This window comes from Meleagris gallopavo, chromosome 15 (assembly GCF_905368555.1).
Source record: "Meleagris gallopavo chromosome 15, MGAL_WU_HG_1.1, whole genome shotgun sequence".
Taxonomy (NCBI): domain Eukaryota; kingdom Metazoa; phylum Chordata; class Aves; order Galliformes; family Phasianidae; genus Meleagris; species Meleagris gallopavo.
In genome coordinates this window covers 13,292,884-13,311,507 of record NC_139418.1, presented here as the reverse complement: position 1 = coordinate 13,311,507, position 18,624 = coordinate 13,292,884, and the positions used below count along the sequence as shown (strand labels likewise).

At 41.9% G+C, this 18,624-nt stretch overlaps 1 protein-coding gene across 2 annotated transcripts in view; it reads right to left on the bottom strand.

The window, feature by feature from the left end:
- ADAMTS2 (ADAM metallopeptidase with thrombospondin type 1 motif 2) overlaps positions 1-18,624 on the bottom strand; it is a 223,481-nt gene that overhangs the window by 84,351 nt on the left and 120,506 nt on the right. The window lies entirely within an intron of this gene.

Here is an 18,624-nt window from a genome sequence, read left to right as displayed (position 1 = left end):
TCACCTTCCCCTACAGACAGCTCAAACTAGGTCACTATCCGTGGCAGTGAGTCACCATCTAACTATAGCATCTGATGCAGCGAGCTGTTTAGGAATCTGCTCACCTTACACCCTATAAATAGAGAAGAAAGCATCTCCAGACAGTGATTCAGAAAAAGACACCAACGTAAATGCTCCGCGTCCTTCCCCAGCAGAAATTCCCTGTGCCTGATGACTGCACGGGAGACACGGTGTGGGTGGCTGTGTCATCGCTGGGAGCTTTCATCTTACAGTAATACCAAAACCTGGCGTTAACCTCCACTTAAAGCTCTGGCAGCGACAGGAAGGGAAGGGCTATTTTGCTGTGAAACAGAACTCATAGAGCTGTGCTTCACCAGGCGAGGCTCACAGCTGGCCGCTAGCACACAGCTCTGCAGAACGGGCTCCTGCTGCTGCCCCTGCACAGGACAAGTTCCTCACAGCCCCCCTCACCCACTCGATGCCCTTGTTTTCTCTAGGAACAAAGGATAAGCTCTACTTGTTGTCTAAGAGCTCCAGTACCTGAAGGTTGCCCGGTTTTTATAAGCGACAAAACAGGATGCAAAAGGGAATAAATGGGAACAGATGATCTCTGTCCGGCCCGTGTTTGCTTTCACTGGATAGACGTTAATACTTTGCAATTGTTTTTATTCACAAGTGTGACTGAGGGCCAATTTTGACAGTCCTCGATCGACTAAACCTTCCAGCAATGCCAACAGAGGTTTTATCCAATTAAACACTGCAGAATTTGGCTAGAAAGAAAAAGAAAGAAAAAAATCTGCAATATATGAAGCCACGTTCTGATGCAATGCCTTAACTCACATCTTTGGTTGCAATGCGTTGTACTCTGAAAGCAAAACTTGCCCCTTTCAGCAAGCCCAGACATTACAAAACGTTTTCAAAAACCAGGATATCGAGTGAGATTCAGATATCCTTGCTTTTCAACTAGGATCTGGATTTCTGCTTCTAGTGGTTCTGTAATCCCAACTACAGCAAATTCCCACAGCCACTGCTGCAAAACCACTGCTTAGGCCATGGCACGCAGTCACTGCCTGAACAGCACATCGCCATGCCTCACTGTGTCCAACACAGTACACATTATTTGTTTTTTTCAGTCCATTCTCACCACACTACTCAAAATAGAGGCCACAGAGAGAATGTGCTGACTTATGGCACATACTAGATTCTGTTAAAATCATGACAACGTTATAGAAACTGGTATACTTCGAAGTCTCAGAAGATAAATATAAAAATACCTGCCATACTCTAGCACTGCATCAGTGGTTGCCAATGAAATATCTAGAAACTTCTCAGAGCAAAGAAAAACCTCAATAACTAAATATTTTTCTGCATAGTCTCTTGATAATACCCTTACAAAAACTACATTTCTTGAAATAAGAAAAAAATCAAAGAACCTTAGGCTAGCATTTATTACATACATACCACTTATCTGTAACACAGAGGTAGATGAACGAGGCCTTTGCCAGCAGTCTGATGCTAAAGAATTCCAATGATTTCCCTAAGCTTTGGATTAACTCCCATTGGAAGCACTTCAGGAATCAATCACTGCACAGTTATCCATCAGAAAATGCTTTGGATCGTATCAAGTCCAGCAGGTAACAGCAATAAGCACAGGCTTACAGAACCCCACCTTGCAGTAGCATTTCTGAAGCAGACAGGTGTCAAAGGTTGTCTCAGCTGTGAAGGCTGCTTACTGGGAAATGCCATAATTAATGTCTGCACAACCTTAACCCAACTCCCCCACGCACATGCATTATCATATAGATTTTAATGAGAGGCTCAACGCGACTTTTTTTGCAGTGAAATCCCTGACCATGCTACCTGCAAGCATGTGCAGAGATGAATCAAAAGAACATAGTGAATAATTCTCTATGGAAGTTCCTTTAGTACACGTTGCAAAAGATTAGAAGTGTTCAGAAGTGTCGAGGGAAGAAATGTTTGGGGATACGAAGGAGAACTCCCTTCTATCACAGACACCACAAAGATTCTGCTTTGCAGGTACTGCTAAATACGTGCTCATCATTTAGTAGCCATCTGGCTTGAAACATCAGCCTTTGATTTTCAGAAGCCTCAAACACTTCTATCTGCAAATCGGCGTTACAGGAGATGTGCTCTGAATGTTTAAATCACTGGAAAAAAAAACAAAAAAACAGAGGTGTTTCCAGTGGGCCAGACAGAATAGAAGGAAGTTTTAAGCTCTAATCACTGGTTACTCTGTTCCCTCCTCTGTTAGAGGTGGAAAAACACATTCCCTTCTTGTAGAGGGCTATGAAAACAGATGCATTAATGGCTGGAGATTTTAGTGTCAGGGAAACACTCCAGTAGAAATGCAGCCACAGGAGCAGGGATCAGGAACAAAGGCATGTAGGGACACCCCAGACAGCAAAAAGCAAACAAAACACCAAGCAGATGCTCCGTTGGAGGAGTTGTTTACTGCATTCATTGAGTAAGAACTGAATATTATTGACATGGTGTCCTGTTGAGCAGCCTGACTGAAATTTCCTCTGTAACTTGGGCCTGGCAGACACCTGACTCAAAGAACTGCAGCCCAAAGCAGTAAAGTTTGGGGAAATTTTAGCAAAATAAAAACAGTTTAATCGGAGGAAACATCATGTAAAGCTCAAGGGTAGGTGATACTACCCACTCCACTTCCAATTCAGCCATCTCCAGAGATGAACTGCCAGATCCAAGCTGCCCACACGGAGATTCATTGAGAAGGCAGAAGGAAAGCGCTGTGTTGTTTTGTTCAGTGCAAAGTGTGAAATTCATCATATGCCTTTTTTTTGTTTTCTGCTTTTCCTTTCTCCCTTACTTCAGACTGACAAGCGCGAATTAAAATTTCACACTCAGCCTCAAACATGGAGCATGAAATCCTGATTTCAGGCATTGGGGTGGATCTCTCCAGGATTACATGGAGGGCAGTTGTCCAAGTCAGCACCCCTGAGACTGTTCTGGCCAGAATGGCTGCCCTGGGGCAGGAACTTCTTGGTGCATATGGTTAACAGGAAGAAAATGCAGATGTAGAATTGTTTAACAACATTCTTATTTCTGTTTTTCCTATTGATAATTATTATTATTATTTATAAAGTAGACCCAGATGAATCAACTTGAGGCTAAAACACCAAACAAATGGACAGCTGGTTCTCAACGTCAGTGCAATAGAGCCAACTTATTGAGTAGTCCAAGAGGAACAGAAGGTACTTACATCAAAACATATCAAACTCAGTAGATGATTAGTACTGAGCACCAAGATTTTTACTGGGCCATTTTTGGAAACAAGAAGGGATTTATTACTCAAGATCATTTTTCAATATTCCCTGTCATCAGAAGCATAGTGCTGTTTTCTCTTTCTGGAGACCCCACTAATCTATTCTGGGAGTGGCTGAGGACAGCAGAATTGTTGTTAAGATGCAGACCTGGATCTTTTGGGCACAATGACCCCACGCCAACATCAAGAACATTTGGCATTACTAACAACAAACCACAAAGAAACAAATAGAGTTTTGGCAATGTGATGTACTCAGCATCCACAATTCCTTCATTACTGTCTGCCTTTACTCTCTTAGCCCCAAGAGTGAGCATCATCTTCCTGCCTTCTGTTTGGTTCCCAGCTTTGTTGGGCAGTTCCCCAGTTGTTGGACAGCCTTGTGCCTTGTCGAGAGCCACCACCACTTCAGTAACAAGAAAGAGCAGCACATAAGAGAAAAGCTTAGCAAAATTCATGAGACATGTTTTTAGAATGGGAAAACCAATGTATACCAGTCTACTAAATGGGAAATTTGAAGTTTGCAGGAGCCACAGTTTTATTCAGATTTCATTGTCCCAAATTCTGTAATATGTTGGGTAGAAGCACAGCAGCACTTTCAATCACCAATTTTGGACTTTCAAATTATTTAAGCAAAACATAGATCTCCAAAGCATTTGGGTGAATCACACTCATGCTTTGAACTTCACGTACATTCAGTCTCATCCCCATTGCCAAACTGCTGCAACACTGCAGTGCTGGATGAGGGAGAACACGTGGATGTTAGCAAGTGTCACTCACTTCTGGACTTTTCATTACCTTAAGCAGCAGTTACATTTTTATTGAGTTAAATTCCCACCAGTTCCTGCTGACATTCATGATTTAACTGGCAAGGACTGTGGGGAACTGCTGAGCAATCCGTTTAAAGAAATAGGTTGGATATATTAGCTAGGAATTTTCTGGCACGCATTTCTATGTTTTGGTTAGTAAGTACCGCAGCACAGACATTCAAAGATCTATTTTCCTCTTTGCAGAGAACAACATTCTCCCCATTTTTGGAGTGTAGCTAGCACATATTAAATAAAGAGGTGGGACAAGAGTCAGCTCTCAGTTGTGCTGGTAGACATTTAGCATGATCTCAAGGAAACCAACAGCTTTGGAGAGTTTTGGACCATCACCAACGCAGTGGAGAGAAGTTACTGACCTGGGAACTCTTAATATTCTCTGAACTTGGAATTCAACACCTGCATTATTGAAGTTTTGTGATTACTTTTGACTATATTTGAAACATTTTTTAATTATGAATCAGGATGTGATGTCACTCCAAAGACAAACAGACAACACTTCTGCAAAAGCGCCCTTTAACTAAAAGGAAGAACCTGTGGATTCCACAGATTACCTGTGTAACCTATATTTGAATATTACTTTGTTCCAACGCAGTCTAATGAAAAAATAAAAACCCTTGCTCAGACAGGATTTTTTAATCACTGAGAGTTATTTGGGAATATGAATGTATGAATAAGAGTCATTCCTCCTTCCAAACACCACCAAACCACAGAACATGAACTCTGCTCAAGGACACGCATTTACTCAGCTGAACACTATGTTGCTAAGCTGCCTACCCATTTGTTTTTCTTTTTTTGAGGGTGGGGAAATCTTGTTTGCTCACTTCTAGCCACGCTTCTGGTGTCTTGCCCCAGATCACTTACCTTCTGGATGATGGTTATTGGTACAGGCAATAGCGTGGGTATGGGGATAAAGAAGCTAAACAGATTCTGTCTTCCCATAGAGCTAAGTTACACAACCACACAAGTGAGGTTGCATCATTTTAACTGCAGGAGGTTACATTAGTACGATTTTTGTATTTACATAAAGATGAAGACGAAGGAAAAAATAATCATCCACGGGAACAAAAAAGTACATCTTGATTGAAGGATGGCTAAGACAATCTGATAACAGCGTATGTGTCTAGAAAACATTGGCACATGGAAGAGAAGGAATTTTTTTAAAAGAAGAAAGTGGAGGAGGGCTACAAAGGATAGATTGTGAAAAATTATTAAACCTAGACCCAAGAAAACATTTTTAAACAGTGAGATCATTTAGGCTACAATGTAGGCTCTGAGTGCAAACTGCTGAATTTCTTTCTCTGGAATTTTTATGTAAGTCTGACCAATGTAAAATGGGAACTGGTGGGATGTGGGATACACTCAAGGACATGAGAGATTATTTCCACAGTAGATAAATGATACTAACAGCACTAACCAATGACTTCAGAGATCTAAGGATTTGGCTTCTGAACTGTAAGAGACAATAAACATCTCACATTCTAACCACATTTTTAAGGTTTTGCTTACAGAAAAAATCATAGTTCAGACGGTACGCAGAGCAATACAGGGCAGAGAGTAAAGAGGAATCATTTGTAACCATCACAAAGCATGCCTCTACAGGGAATCCTGGGTTTCTCTTGGTTACACAGGAATTATTAAGTACACTGCCTGCCTATTCGGTCAAAAAGATTAAATTTACAGAACAGAAAGAAACAGGCTCTCAAGATGAGTAAAATTTGAGGATACCAGCCATCACAAAACAGGTTGGGAACACCAAGACAAAACTGGACTTGTTTTGATTCAGTGAACCAATGTCTCAAAGCTGGGAACAAGTACAGCCAAAACCAACTCATAGCAAAGAAAATGCCTTCCGACCGAAGGCTCCTGCGTGCTCACAGAGAGCAAGGTCAGTATGTCTGTCTGCCTGTTCAGGAACTCAGCGCCTTCACGACAAGGCATTTGCACCCAGCTTTCAACATCGTATTTTCAATAGTTTGTTGGATTTGTTTTCCTCCAGTTAACTATAGATCACTTTGTTTGGAAAATTCAAACTACCTTTCACTCCTGTTTTGATAAGAATAGTTACAAAGCCAGAATAGGCTCTGATTTCAGCCAAAATGTATTGTACTTTTCCAGATGAAAAGATAAATAAAAATAAAAGCAGAAGCAGCCAAGAAGATATACTTTTGTGGGTGGTCTCCTGCAAAACTAGCAAAAAATAAAAACACTCTCCTTTCCAGTTACATGTCTATATTCAGTCATGTTTGCATAACTTTTGCATTTGGAAAGGATCTTTCATATTTCAGGAGAAGACAGATCTACTAAGGAAAAACTCTTTACCCAATAAAAAGTTCCCTTTGTATTCTTCATTTTTAGTTTAGAACAGAAAGATTTATTTTGTCCAAAACACAATCCAAAAAACACTGAAACTTGACTCTTATCAAACACAATCCTAACAAAGCTCTTGAGAACAGTACATCCTTGAGACCACGGTTTTGGCAGCTCTTGTTCACTCAGGCTTCCTCCTGCTTCTGTTCTTTATCTTCCAGTTTCATCCAGGTGGAATTTGATAATACTGGCTGTTTGCTTTGCATTTCTAGATGGCCAGAGGTCTCAACATCCAACTGGTGTTTCGGACCACTCCTTAATGGAAGAGCACTGGTCATAGGGTAGTCAGCGTGATAAGCAGAATAAATACGCAGCAGCTGCCATGTACTGGAACAAGCGAGTCTGTAGATGCCATGCACACACCCAATAAATTTGAGATATCCTTCCGTGCTGTCTCACATGTGCAGAGCATGCCATAGGTTTTCCTGGGCACGTTCAGTAACAAGATGTTGGGTTGGCAGTGTGAGGGCAGGTGAGTGCTGCAATACACAGAGTTCACACAGCTTGCACATAATGGCCCACACAGCCTGGACACTGCAGAGTCCCCCCAGTCTAATGACAAACGGATCCTTGTTTGGAAAATTCCAGATAGAATGACTCCTACAGCTAGATTTGTCCAAGTCCCATTAAAATGCATAAAAACCCAGATGATACTGAAAATCTTCATGAAACTTGATCATTTTGCCATAAAGATATGGACCTCTTACAAGATACAGCTAAATCAGCAAAGAACAACACTTCAGATTGGAAGGCAGATTGGAAGAATCGAGTTTTTTGACACTGCTTAATTAAGCTATGCTGCTTTTCACACCAGGACTGCCAGCAGAAGGCAAAACATATTGTGCGCATGCAGTTCTCTCTACAAGCAGACACTAAATGGCACTCCTTCCTTGCTGCTTCTCTCTGCTTCCTGCATCCCAACCCTGCCCATCGATCTCCCCAGCAGGAAATCGGTCTGCTCTGAGCCCTGGAGTTGCTTTTCCTCAGCTCACAGGTAGGTTGGACTCCATCGCCACCAGCCCATAGGAGCCAATGAAGGACGGGGCACCACGCATCCCTGTACTAAGCAGGAAAGTTCTCTCTTGGCAAAGGCTTTGTGGAGCACCTAGCAATGAAAGTACCTGCAGCAGTCATGTGTCTTGCTTCTGCTCTGCCAAGGAAAAGCAGATCCTGGTGTGAGTTTGCATGGCACTCCCAGCTCAGGGCTTCCAAAGAGAGTAAATTCACCCTGGGCCCTTAGCCAGGTTTCAGAAACATCCTATTAATCCCTTTGTGATTTTAAAGAATAAAAAGCGAAATGAAATTAAGGCTCCTCGTGACTTTGTTATTAAGGCATCATTGAGGGGGAGAAGCAAGAGAAGACAGGGCTATGGGTGTATAGGGGGAGCTCCCAAGCATGCAAGTGCCTTTTTGGTTCTACCCTCAGGATCCATGAAACCTCCTGAGATCCTATCCATAGAAACTGAAAACACTGCTGTCTCCTGGGCATTTCCAGAACTTGAAGCTTGCTTTGAAGAACTTGAACATTTTGCCTTTGTCATAAAGAAGCGAGAAAGGTCTTTACACATGGCAATGATTCCTGAAAGAACAGGGAGAAAGATCAATGCTTTGGGCGCTGACATACAAGTAAGCGTGTTTCTTTTCAGCAATAAGAGAACTCTCAGATTCTTTTGCTTGGGTTAAGTGTACATTCTAAGGTTGGTGGAGCAAGGACTGCCGTTTGTTTTTGTATTTCAAGGCAAATTGGCCCACGGATGTGAACTACTCAGACCTGCTAAAAAATACTAACATTCTCACAGCAGTTTTGCTGCAAAATGATTATACATTGGAAGAAAAATGAGAGCAGCAAGGGCCTGCTGAAGCACAGCCACTTGGTACATAGTAGTCACAAGACTGAGAAATTATGATGGTTGAATGAGAAGTGTGGATGAGAGACCTCAAAGATTCCGGCAAAGATCAAGTCCTCAAGATATCCCTTGGAGATGTAAATCCAAGTCTTGGCTGTTAAAAAGAGATCAGCTGGATGAAACAGAGAAGATGAACTGGAAGCACAGAATGGTAACAAAAGAGATGAAAAGTAAGAACTTTGGACAACTTTAAGTCACAGAAGTCAAAGTATTTTTTGTTAGTTCAGGAAACATACAGCATACAACCATTGAAATCAGTTGAGCAGTTTTTCAGAGAAGTGAACAGAGGGATGAGATGAAAGTACTGCTACTTGAACACACAGCAGTGATTTTTGGAAAGCACTGTGGGAAAGGAAGGCACTGTGTATGTCCTGCAAATTGGATTAAAACAAAATATGAACATAATAATGAGATCAAGGACAGTGAAGTTCATCTCTCAAAATAGGGCTAGAGAAGGAAAACTTAGAAAATAATTCAATTAGAAAGCATCAGGAAGGAATGGAGGCATGATTAAAAGAAAAGAAACAACTCATGGTGTCAACACTGCAAGGCAGAACAAGGCTGCATGCTAAGCATGTGACATGAAGGCATATGACAGCCATAAGCCATGAGCTACGTGATGAAAGCACATCTGTTGTGACTGTAAGGTCTGCAGAACAGCATATGAAAGCACGCAATATGTATGGAATAGAGTGGTAAAACTAAGGGAAGAACTGTGTTTACCAATGGGCTCCAATAATTTTTTTGTGAGCTACGAATGTGTCTGCCTCCCAACAGACATAAAAGGGGTCTCCAGAAGAACTGCACGCAGTGACTTCACTGGGAATGCACACAGCCAGGTCCTCTGTTTGATGCTCAGTTATCAATGCAACTTCAGGTTACATGGCAGTTCTGTTGTGTGCAAACGAATCTCAAAGTAAGTTAAACTTCACAGGTACAGACTGAAGCAGATAAAGGCATTTTGCAATTCCTCGATATTTAGTCACCATGTTTCCCATTGCACTGCACTGGGTCAGCTCTCACTGAGCCCACTGCAAAACTCACCATTAAAAATATCAGTAAGAATGGGCTCAAGTGCATGGTTCAGCTGAATGCTACACACTGAGCAACTAATAATTTTTTATTACAAGGTCTGGGACAGTTAGCTATCAAATAACAAGCATTGCTTATAGGGAGTTTGATAGAGACACTAATTTATTTGGTGGGAATACAGTTCCACCTCACACTGCAAAGTATCGAGTTCCCCTTTAAAAACTTATTAAAAAATAATCTTAAGGGAGAAATGTGGCCTTTTAGCTCAGGGATTCTTCCTCCCAGAGAATCTTGGAAGTGTCCAACCATCCCCTTCAGAGACAATCAGTTTTTCCAGTCATCTGACTTGAGACCCGTGAGGATGGTAAGTCCTACCAACACAATCAATCTCACCCACTGCAAGTCCTCAAGGTTCAGACGCACTGGTTTTCTTTCAAGGAACTCTGCCCTTTGCCAGTCCTTTCCAGCAGGATTTCAGCAGCACCAAATACCATCTATTCCTCTTCAGGCAGTCAGATAAGAGAGTCCCGGATGGAACAGCATCAATTGGTTACTATGAACCAAATGAAAGGCTCTGTGGGTTCAGTCAATACACCCTTCCACACATCCCACCACTACTACCACACTCTTGAAATCCATCAGCACTTCTAAGGGAAGAGAAATAGGAGTTGCTACAGCATTTTTACAACCATCCTACCTGTATCACACAGCCACAAACAAAAAAAGCCAAAATTAACCCTTAGAGGCTTATAAAATTCCCTTGAATTTCAGCACTGACTTTATCCTGTGTTTTCTCATCTGTATTTTGTTGCTGTGCTGTCATCCTTAAGTTTTGCAGTAGACTGATAGATTTCAGCAGCATTCCAAAAATATTCTGCTTCAGCAATTTGTGACCTGCAGGTCAACATCTGAAATGCTACAATGGGTTGCCATGGAAATGTCAATACGATCAGTCTCTCTGCACACGTGTAATTGTGATATCCAAGAAAGATACCTGGAAATCTAGAAATTATTCACCTTCCAGTGTCTAAAAAAAAAAAAAAAAAAAAAAAAAAAGACAACACAGATTTACCCCTTCTGTTGTACTTTACACTGGAGTGTTTCAGGGCTGCCTGGGTCATTCACTACCCAAGAGCCTTTGGGCTGCCCTTTTCTAACCATCTCTGAGCTTAACAAGTCTCCAGAGATTATGCTTAAAGAAAAACAAAACAAAGCACTTCAGCTTGCAAGAAGAATATGAAGTTAAAATAAATGATTTTCAGCCTGCTCTTTATCAGCACCTCCTCAGCAAGGATTGGGAAATGGCTAGGTGAACTGGCAGGAAGAACGGCCAGCCAGTCTGTGAGCAAGGATTCAAACCCAGATTTAACCTATGGCCTTCAGTAATGAGGCATTTTAAACTCACATCCCTGAAAGAACTGATTCCTCAGTCTTCATGCAATTAAAAAAAAAAAATTAAAAAAAAAAAAAAAACCTAAGACTTTTTTTTAGAAAATCCACCTAACAAATATATTCAAGATAGGAGAGGTTTGGCACAGCCATCCTCAGGCAGAGTGCATCAGCAGAGCCCAGCAGGAGGCAGATAGCAGAGAATCATGGCTACAAGGGGACTGAGACTGCTATGAGGTGGAGACCAAACTGCTGCCCCACTGCACAGACAACTGCAACGCGTTCATTGCTGTAACAGCAGCACTCCTCTGTAAAATGAGAGCCCTAGAAAGAAACCCAAGAGGATGAATGGGTTCTGAGACATCATAATATAGTAAGGTTTGATTAGACAACCAGGATTGCTGCCCGCTCAGCAACACAAAGCACAGCAGTTCTCAGCACCTATTAACTTCATCCATATTAATAGCAAGTCAAGGGCAATTTCTCAGGTCACCATTCAGCTACTGCTGCTACCAGTTACATCAGATGCTGCCATGTGAAGTGACCTGATGTGCTGACCTATGAGAGAAGGATGTTTTCAAAATGTCACTGCTTGCCACACGCAAAGACCTGTTCAAAACCCCGTGGCACTTAAAAGCACACCGTCATTGAGATTCTTCGGAGATAAAAGGAGGGGAAGAGAAACCAGGCATAGGAAACAAGATCATGAGAGAATGGAAGATAATTCACATTTATTTTGAAATTAGTAAAATCTGCATCACCACGTGAACCTTCTCTCTCTCCTGATTTCCCTGTGAAGGGGATATTGGAGAGGTACTGGGATGTGCATCCCAGAGGAGCTGCTCCAAGGCATACCACGTTTCCGAGTCTCACGCTGACACAGCACACACCTTAAGCACCCTGAACAACTGGCAACAGGGAAAAACCTCCTGACAGAAAACAGACAAGGATGCAAAGTGCCCGGATATCTGGTATTGTAAATTTAAAAGCAGCAGTAAAGTGAAGCTACCATGAGGCATTTTTTTTTCAGGTTACTTTTAGGACTGAGCAAGTCTCACGTGTGACTCATACTCGAGATAAAAGAATCCTTCCTAATATATTCTTTAAATAATCACCTCAATTTTCACAAACCTACGATCATTGAAGAAATGTTAAAGTATTACAGTTTCCAAAAAAAAAAAAAAAGTGTTTTTTTTGTGTTGTTTTTTAATTTGACAACTTGTTCTGGGCAAACCCTGCCCTATGGAGCAAAGCCAGGGAAATGCACCATGTTCCAAGGACAACTGCTTTAAGCCCAGCAGTGCTGGGGCAAGTGGCCCACATCCCACCGGGCTCTGCAAACAGGAAGCACTGCAGGGGATGAGGATGAGCTCCAAGGCCCTCTGCTCACACCTCCTCCCACTGCTGGGTCCTCCTGCACCACTGCCCTCCTTTCCTTGCACAGCCAGCCCACAGCACCACAGAGGTTTGCTGAGAAATCTTCTACCTGCAGAACTACCAGCCCTGGGGATGAGCTGAAACCCATCCCTAACCCCCTCACCATCCAGATTGTGATTAATAATTCTTCCCCTTGAAAGCGCGGCACATTGCTGGGCAGGCAAGCCATGCCAGATGGTCTGTGCACACAGAGCTGGAACAAGTGACTGCACAAAAACTCACAGATAAAAGGAAAAGCAAAGATGCAAACCAGGCTTTTAATCAAAGAACCTGTAGAAAAAAAAAAATAGAGCACAGTTTTTAACCCACTAACAAGCACTGCAGTTCCAAGAGCAGAGACTTTATACCCTTCACATGGGATGGGGGTCTCTGGAGACATGCAGCCAGAGGAGGGCAGGATCCCCACAGCCACCGAGGTAACAACAAAACAGTTCAGTTGCCTGCCCATCACATAGCCTCCAGCTGCATCCTTTTTAGCAAGAGCCCCCTGAAATGCAAGGGACACAACCCCCAAGACAACAAAATTTGTATTACTACTTGCAAATTTTCACATGGGACTTCATGCCACACTCCCTGTTGGGGAGCAAATACTTGGAAAGATAATTATAGGTCCTTTGCAATGCAATCATTTAGAGGGATCAGACCGAGTTCATAATTTGCATTAAGTTTCTTCTGCCTTCAATTTGTTCCATATTTTCAAAAGTGTTTCTGTGCTTGATAGAAAAGCACACGTTTTCAAGAAGAAATAAGTTTACTACTGTGCCAGAGCACATTTCAAAAGTTTTGAATCTGAAGCTTCACCAGCTTCTTCCTGGGCTGAGATCCTTTTGTAATTTCAGGAAAGCACTGGGGAAAGGAGACTTGCACAAGTCAAAATGAAAGTTAGCACTCCTGGTGTTTATTCTTCAAGCAAAAGTTATTTTTACTTAAAAAGCCCAAGCAGCCCCAGGCATTGATTATGGAATTCAAGACAAAAGACAAATAAATAAACGAAAGTTAGAAAATGTCTGGAGAAAGTTGTTACTCAACACCAGTTCAGCTATCAGCACAGCTCTGGGCAGTGGGCACCCCCCCCACACCAACTATTGGATCATCACAGGTGCATCTCTGGCCTCTGCACCTTTGACACTTTGAAATACTTTGCCTTTAACTGGAAGTGAGCTTAGGAGCAAGAAAGCATTTGCTTATAGGAACACATTTAGAGTACAGTGGTCGTCGTGTAATTTAATCAGTGAAGAGGAGACCAAAATGATTGCTCCCTTTCTCCCATTGGGTCTAGCAGTGCTATGAACACAGCAACCCTTCCAGTGTCACCTCTGCAAGCAGTGAGACACCAGCAGCACCCCACCATCAAGCAGCAGAGTTTGCATGGCTGAGAACAGTCAGAACCAGCTGGAACACTTTTTTGATCCTTGGACCACTTCATAAGGCCTCACATGTGGCTCCTCTGCAAGAGACGGCAGAAATTTCAATGTCTGAAGGATATCCATCTCCCTCACAACTCTGGGCTTGCCCATTGCTTTCATTTGGCGATGCCTGGAGCTTTGTGTCTGATCAAACCACTTTGTCATCATTATCATGGACAGCAGACAAGATTTATGCCGCTTTCAGTCTACAGCAAATGTTTATCAGCTTTTTCTACTCGAGCTGACTTCAGTGACGCACACCAGATGCTATTTTGCATATTGTTATTAAACACAGAGTTTGAATAATCCCATCATACAAAACACCAAGCGGTACACGCTACCCATGTTTTTGAATTCTCAGCGTCAGAATCCATTTCCTAAACAGAGACACAGCCTGCAGAACGCATTCAGTTGTCAGGACAGAATATTAAGGTCTTTCTGTGGACAAGTTTCCCCCTTTGTGCCTGGCAGAGACATCAGAACCCGCTGGATTACTGCCACGCTCCGTCTTCCTCAGCAGGTTGGACAACATGAACGTAGCTGGTAAATAAACAATCCCCAGCAGAATGACACTTGGTGGAAAAACTCACAATCCATGCGAAACTGCAGAAGTGTGTGGGTGTGCACATACATTTCCATAAGCAAAAGCTCCACACACGCCTGCAGGCGGCTGCACAAACTCACACACATCAGCTCTCACATGGGAAGGCAAGGTTTGACTTATGAACCGCTGCTCCTATGAGCTCCGGTCACGGTGGCTATTACCAGCAAAGGACAATACAGGCTTTCAGTACAAACGAGGTTGATGTTACCCTCGTCCAAAAGGACAACGTTTTGTTCTCTCGGTCCTCCCATGAGGTTGTGAGGATAAAGTCATTAAGTCCTGGGAGATCAATGGGTGTAAAAAGGCAGAATAAAGCAAACAGTCATGAAATCTGTTGTTTTTTTGTCTCTATAAACGTATCTATAAACAACTGAGTTTTGACTAAGAATAAATATAAACAAGCGATTAGTCAAGCTTAGTTTCACACACCCCTTGTGCTGAATTAATTAATAGAAAAATGTTAAAAAAAAAAAAGCATTTTTCCTGTGTTTTCAACAGCTTATCTGTTAGAACCATTTGTATAAAAGCTTTTGTTTTATGGACCAGCTTTATTATCATTTCCTTATATTTAGCAACTCTCAGTACATTTGGTAATATTCAGCTCCAGCTGTAAGCTGTTTGCAGCAGTCACCCAGAGCCTTCTCATGTTGTTTCAATATAGCAGAGAAGCTAAAATGAATTCGTCAGTTGAGAATGAACTGAATATTATTTGTTTAATTGAAAAACAATACAAGTGAATCACTGATATTTCAGTAAGTACAAACAATCAAGTCCATCACATTTAATTCATGCATCATTGATCAGAAGTAGAAAGCAACAGCAACAAGTTTTATCAGTAAAGAATGAACCCACCTCCAATCAGAAAACATTTGGCCTAAGGGATGTATGTTTACAAATGCTACTGAAATCAGTTTGACTTCAGTTGGACTTCAGTACCCACTTGTAGCGAAGCACGCACATAAATGCTTCCACAAAGTCTGCGTGCATCTCCAGCTGTCTAATGAGGATGGGGAGGGATGAATATAGAAACGGAAGTCCTTAATATAGTATCATTATGTTCCTGTACTCCATGTTTAGAAGCCATTTATTAAAGAAATGACTGTGGTTTTGTTGAGTGCATTGAAGAGGGGCCAGAAAACCACAGTGGAGCCAGCACACATGGCAGCGCTCTGCTCCGGCCCCTCTGCAACCCCCATCGCATGCAGCATCCCTGAGCAGCTCCACGCTCTGCACGTGGCCGTGCTGCCCCACCACCTTCACCTGTGCACAACAGGATTCTGTACCAGCTGAAAGTAAGCAGTGCTACAGCAACCACAGCATTTGATGACAAAGCACGTCCAACTTTGAAAGTAATTTTTAGCATCTGGAAAAATAAGTGTTGGGGGGTTGTTTTAATTGACAGCAAAGACCATTTGAAGCCACAAAACAATTTCCAAAGCACTCAAAAATTTAAAAAAGCCCACTGTAAAAGTAGCCAACTGTTTTATGGCAGTCCTGATACGCATACAATATCACCACGCATGTTTGTGTAATCTCCCATTACACAAACATTTCCCTTCTGCCCCTAGATTTTTCTAGGGGCAGACACAACAACAACAACAACAAAAAAAAAAAAAAACAAAAAAAAAAAAAATCACTCATCTCTGAGAAAGATGCAAATAGTGTTCAGAAAATAAATAAATCTTTTTAAAAAGCGTTCTGTTCAATGATCCCATTACATGTTTATTCCTAGCCAAAAGAACAGCTGCCTAGAACAGGTTGGGATGGCAGGATGGGTACAGTGCAAATCCACTCTGGGGTAATCCATGGATCTATGGGAGAAAGTTCTATTTACTCTGGGAAAAGAGTCTATTCCCTCTAGTACATGCCAAGCATGTAAAAATGTACTGCTCATTAGCATTCAAGTAATCACCCCAGATGATTTATTGCACGTTTATGAAAAATGGATCTTCAGATTTACCCAAAAGTTTCACATTAGTGCCTTATTTGCCTGCCCTAGCAAAAAACTGCTTTATCAGCCACATCTGTGGTTGGGAAGGGTGACATCCAATGGCCTGAGAACCCTCTGGGGACTTGCTTTTTCATAAGTGCATAACCTCACTACTTATTCAAGACTGAAGCACAACTAAATTCTTGATCTTTCTCTTCCCAGAAAAGCCCCATGAATCTGCAATGTGCAATTCAGAGAAAACCCAAGGCAGGAGAGAGACAGATGTATTTATCATGCACAGATGATGTAGGAAGGAGAAAAAAAATACTGTCATCAGTGCCTTACTGACTACAAAATAAGGAACAGCAATTAATCAGCAGGAGTACACTCTGAGAGGAAATATCGATTGAATTTGGAGAAACTTTGGTATGCTGAAGGAACAGTTCCTCTGCAAAGGTAACCAGAAAAGTTTCTGTAAATTAGAATGGCACCCAGCCAGCCCACAGCCGGTCTGAGTGCTGCTGCAGGCAACCCAGCAGAAATGTGCAACAGACTCACGTTGGTTTCTAAAGAGTAATTTAAATACATTAGTAAATCAATGACATTGGCAGTTTGATGGATTATGATGGAGAAGTTCTCATCTGAAACATCATCTTTAAAACCTGCAAAGCTCTGGAAACTGAGCTGTTACAACTTTACCATGGTTTGTTTGCTGTTTTTTTTTTTTTTTTTTTTTCTTTTAAACTTTATCTTCCCTCCCCCTCCCCTCAAACAGCTTCTAGTGTGTGGTTATCCCAGCTTACACTGACAAGAGGTTTCTCTCCTGCTGGACTGGCCCTCAGGTCCTCTGGAGTCCCCAGTGTCCCATTAGTGTGAGAAAGAAGAAAGGCTTTATTTGGCCCTTCTCAGCCATGGAGAGGCAGGAGGTGTCAGTAACATGGCTGAGGAGAAGCTCTGCTAAGAATGTACAGATACAGGCTCACAAAGGAGATGCTTCTAACTTATTTCTTTCCTTTTACCTGGCTGGCATACACTTACATCTGGAAGGGTTTAGCCACCCTGACCTTAACATAGGAAACAGTGGTTTATATTTAGAGAAAAGCAAGACATTTTTGCCCCAGGAAGTGCTCCACAGGATCATACGAAGCAATCACATCTTTCAGCTCCAAGTCCTACCTCCCTGAAGATCTGACCTCAGGCAAACCCAAGCACTGCTGTGAAAGGAGCTGTGATCCACCAGGAGATGTGCAAGTCTGCCCAGCCTGCCAGCCCAGAGTACATTCTTGATGGGACTTGTGTCAGGTTGGGCTTCACCATTCCAAGGGATTTCATTTGCAGTTAGAGTAAGAACAACCTCCCTGCCTCAAGAACATCTAGAGAGTTACCTTGTTGTCCTATTCAGTAATAAACGGCTCTTTGCTAAGGTCATCCTTCATCTACACAGTAAATAAAACTGTCAACTGAAGCGAGTTCCTGTTTCTCAGCAGTCAAGCAATACAATAAAACTCAAAATAATGTATTTAAACAATGATTTTGAGAAAGAATGCAAACCTTAAGGAAGTTTTCATAGAATCATTGCCTCTTAGTTGATCAACATAAAAAGTGATTTAGCTGGGGATAAGGTTTAGAAGGCTGATATTCAGATCATCTTTAGAGACAGAAAAAAAATTCAAGACCTCATCAAAATCATTGATTCCATCTCTCTTCACCTTACACCTAAAGAACATTTCAAGTTAAAAAACTGCAGCTTCAAGAAAAGAAAACAATCCTCAAGTTTACCTGTATAATTTTAATTCCATTATGTAGGTAACCTTACTGCTGTCAGACAACATTTCTCACCTATTTAAGAAGAAATTCAATAGGAATGCTAAGATATTTTCAACACGCTGACTATTTTTATCTAGAGGAAAATAACCTATTAGATGCATCTGAACAGTAAAAACATACTTGCTAGACAAAGTCGGGTTTATTTCTACCATACCTGCCATACATCAACCAGACACAATAACGTCTTTCCAGAAGAATTAGCTCAACTGAGACAGCTGTAGTGAGCTCACATGGACTTTTATAGTATAACTCCATAGTTTTAGTTGCCTAAAATACAAGGCTTGGGTTTCTCCAATACATTCACAAACTGTACTGTATACAGAGGCAAAACAGGTAGAAATGCTGTTCCCTTTATGTTGTGATTCTCACTAAGACCACATAGTCCTACATCAATCAGAATGCAATGATTCAGGCTGCCAAAGCAAGTGTTTACATCTCCCAATGTTTTGATGGCGATTTACATAAACACAAAAACAAATCTCACACTGTCTGAAATCAGATTCCAGTTCTGCCACAACAAGAAGAGGGCACCCCACATCAGACTGACCAGCCCAGCTCCCAGTCCACAGGGCTTTCAGTTCCTTCACTTCCTTC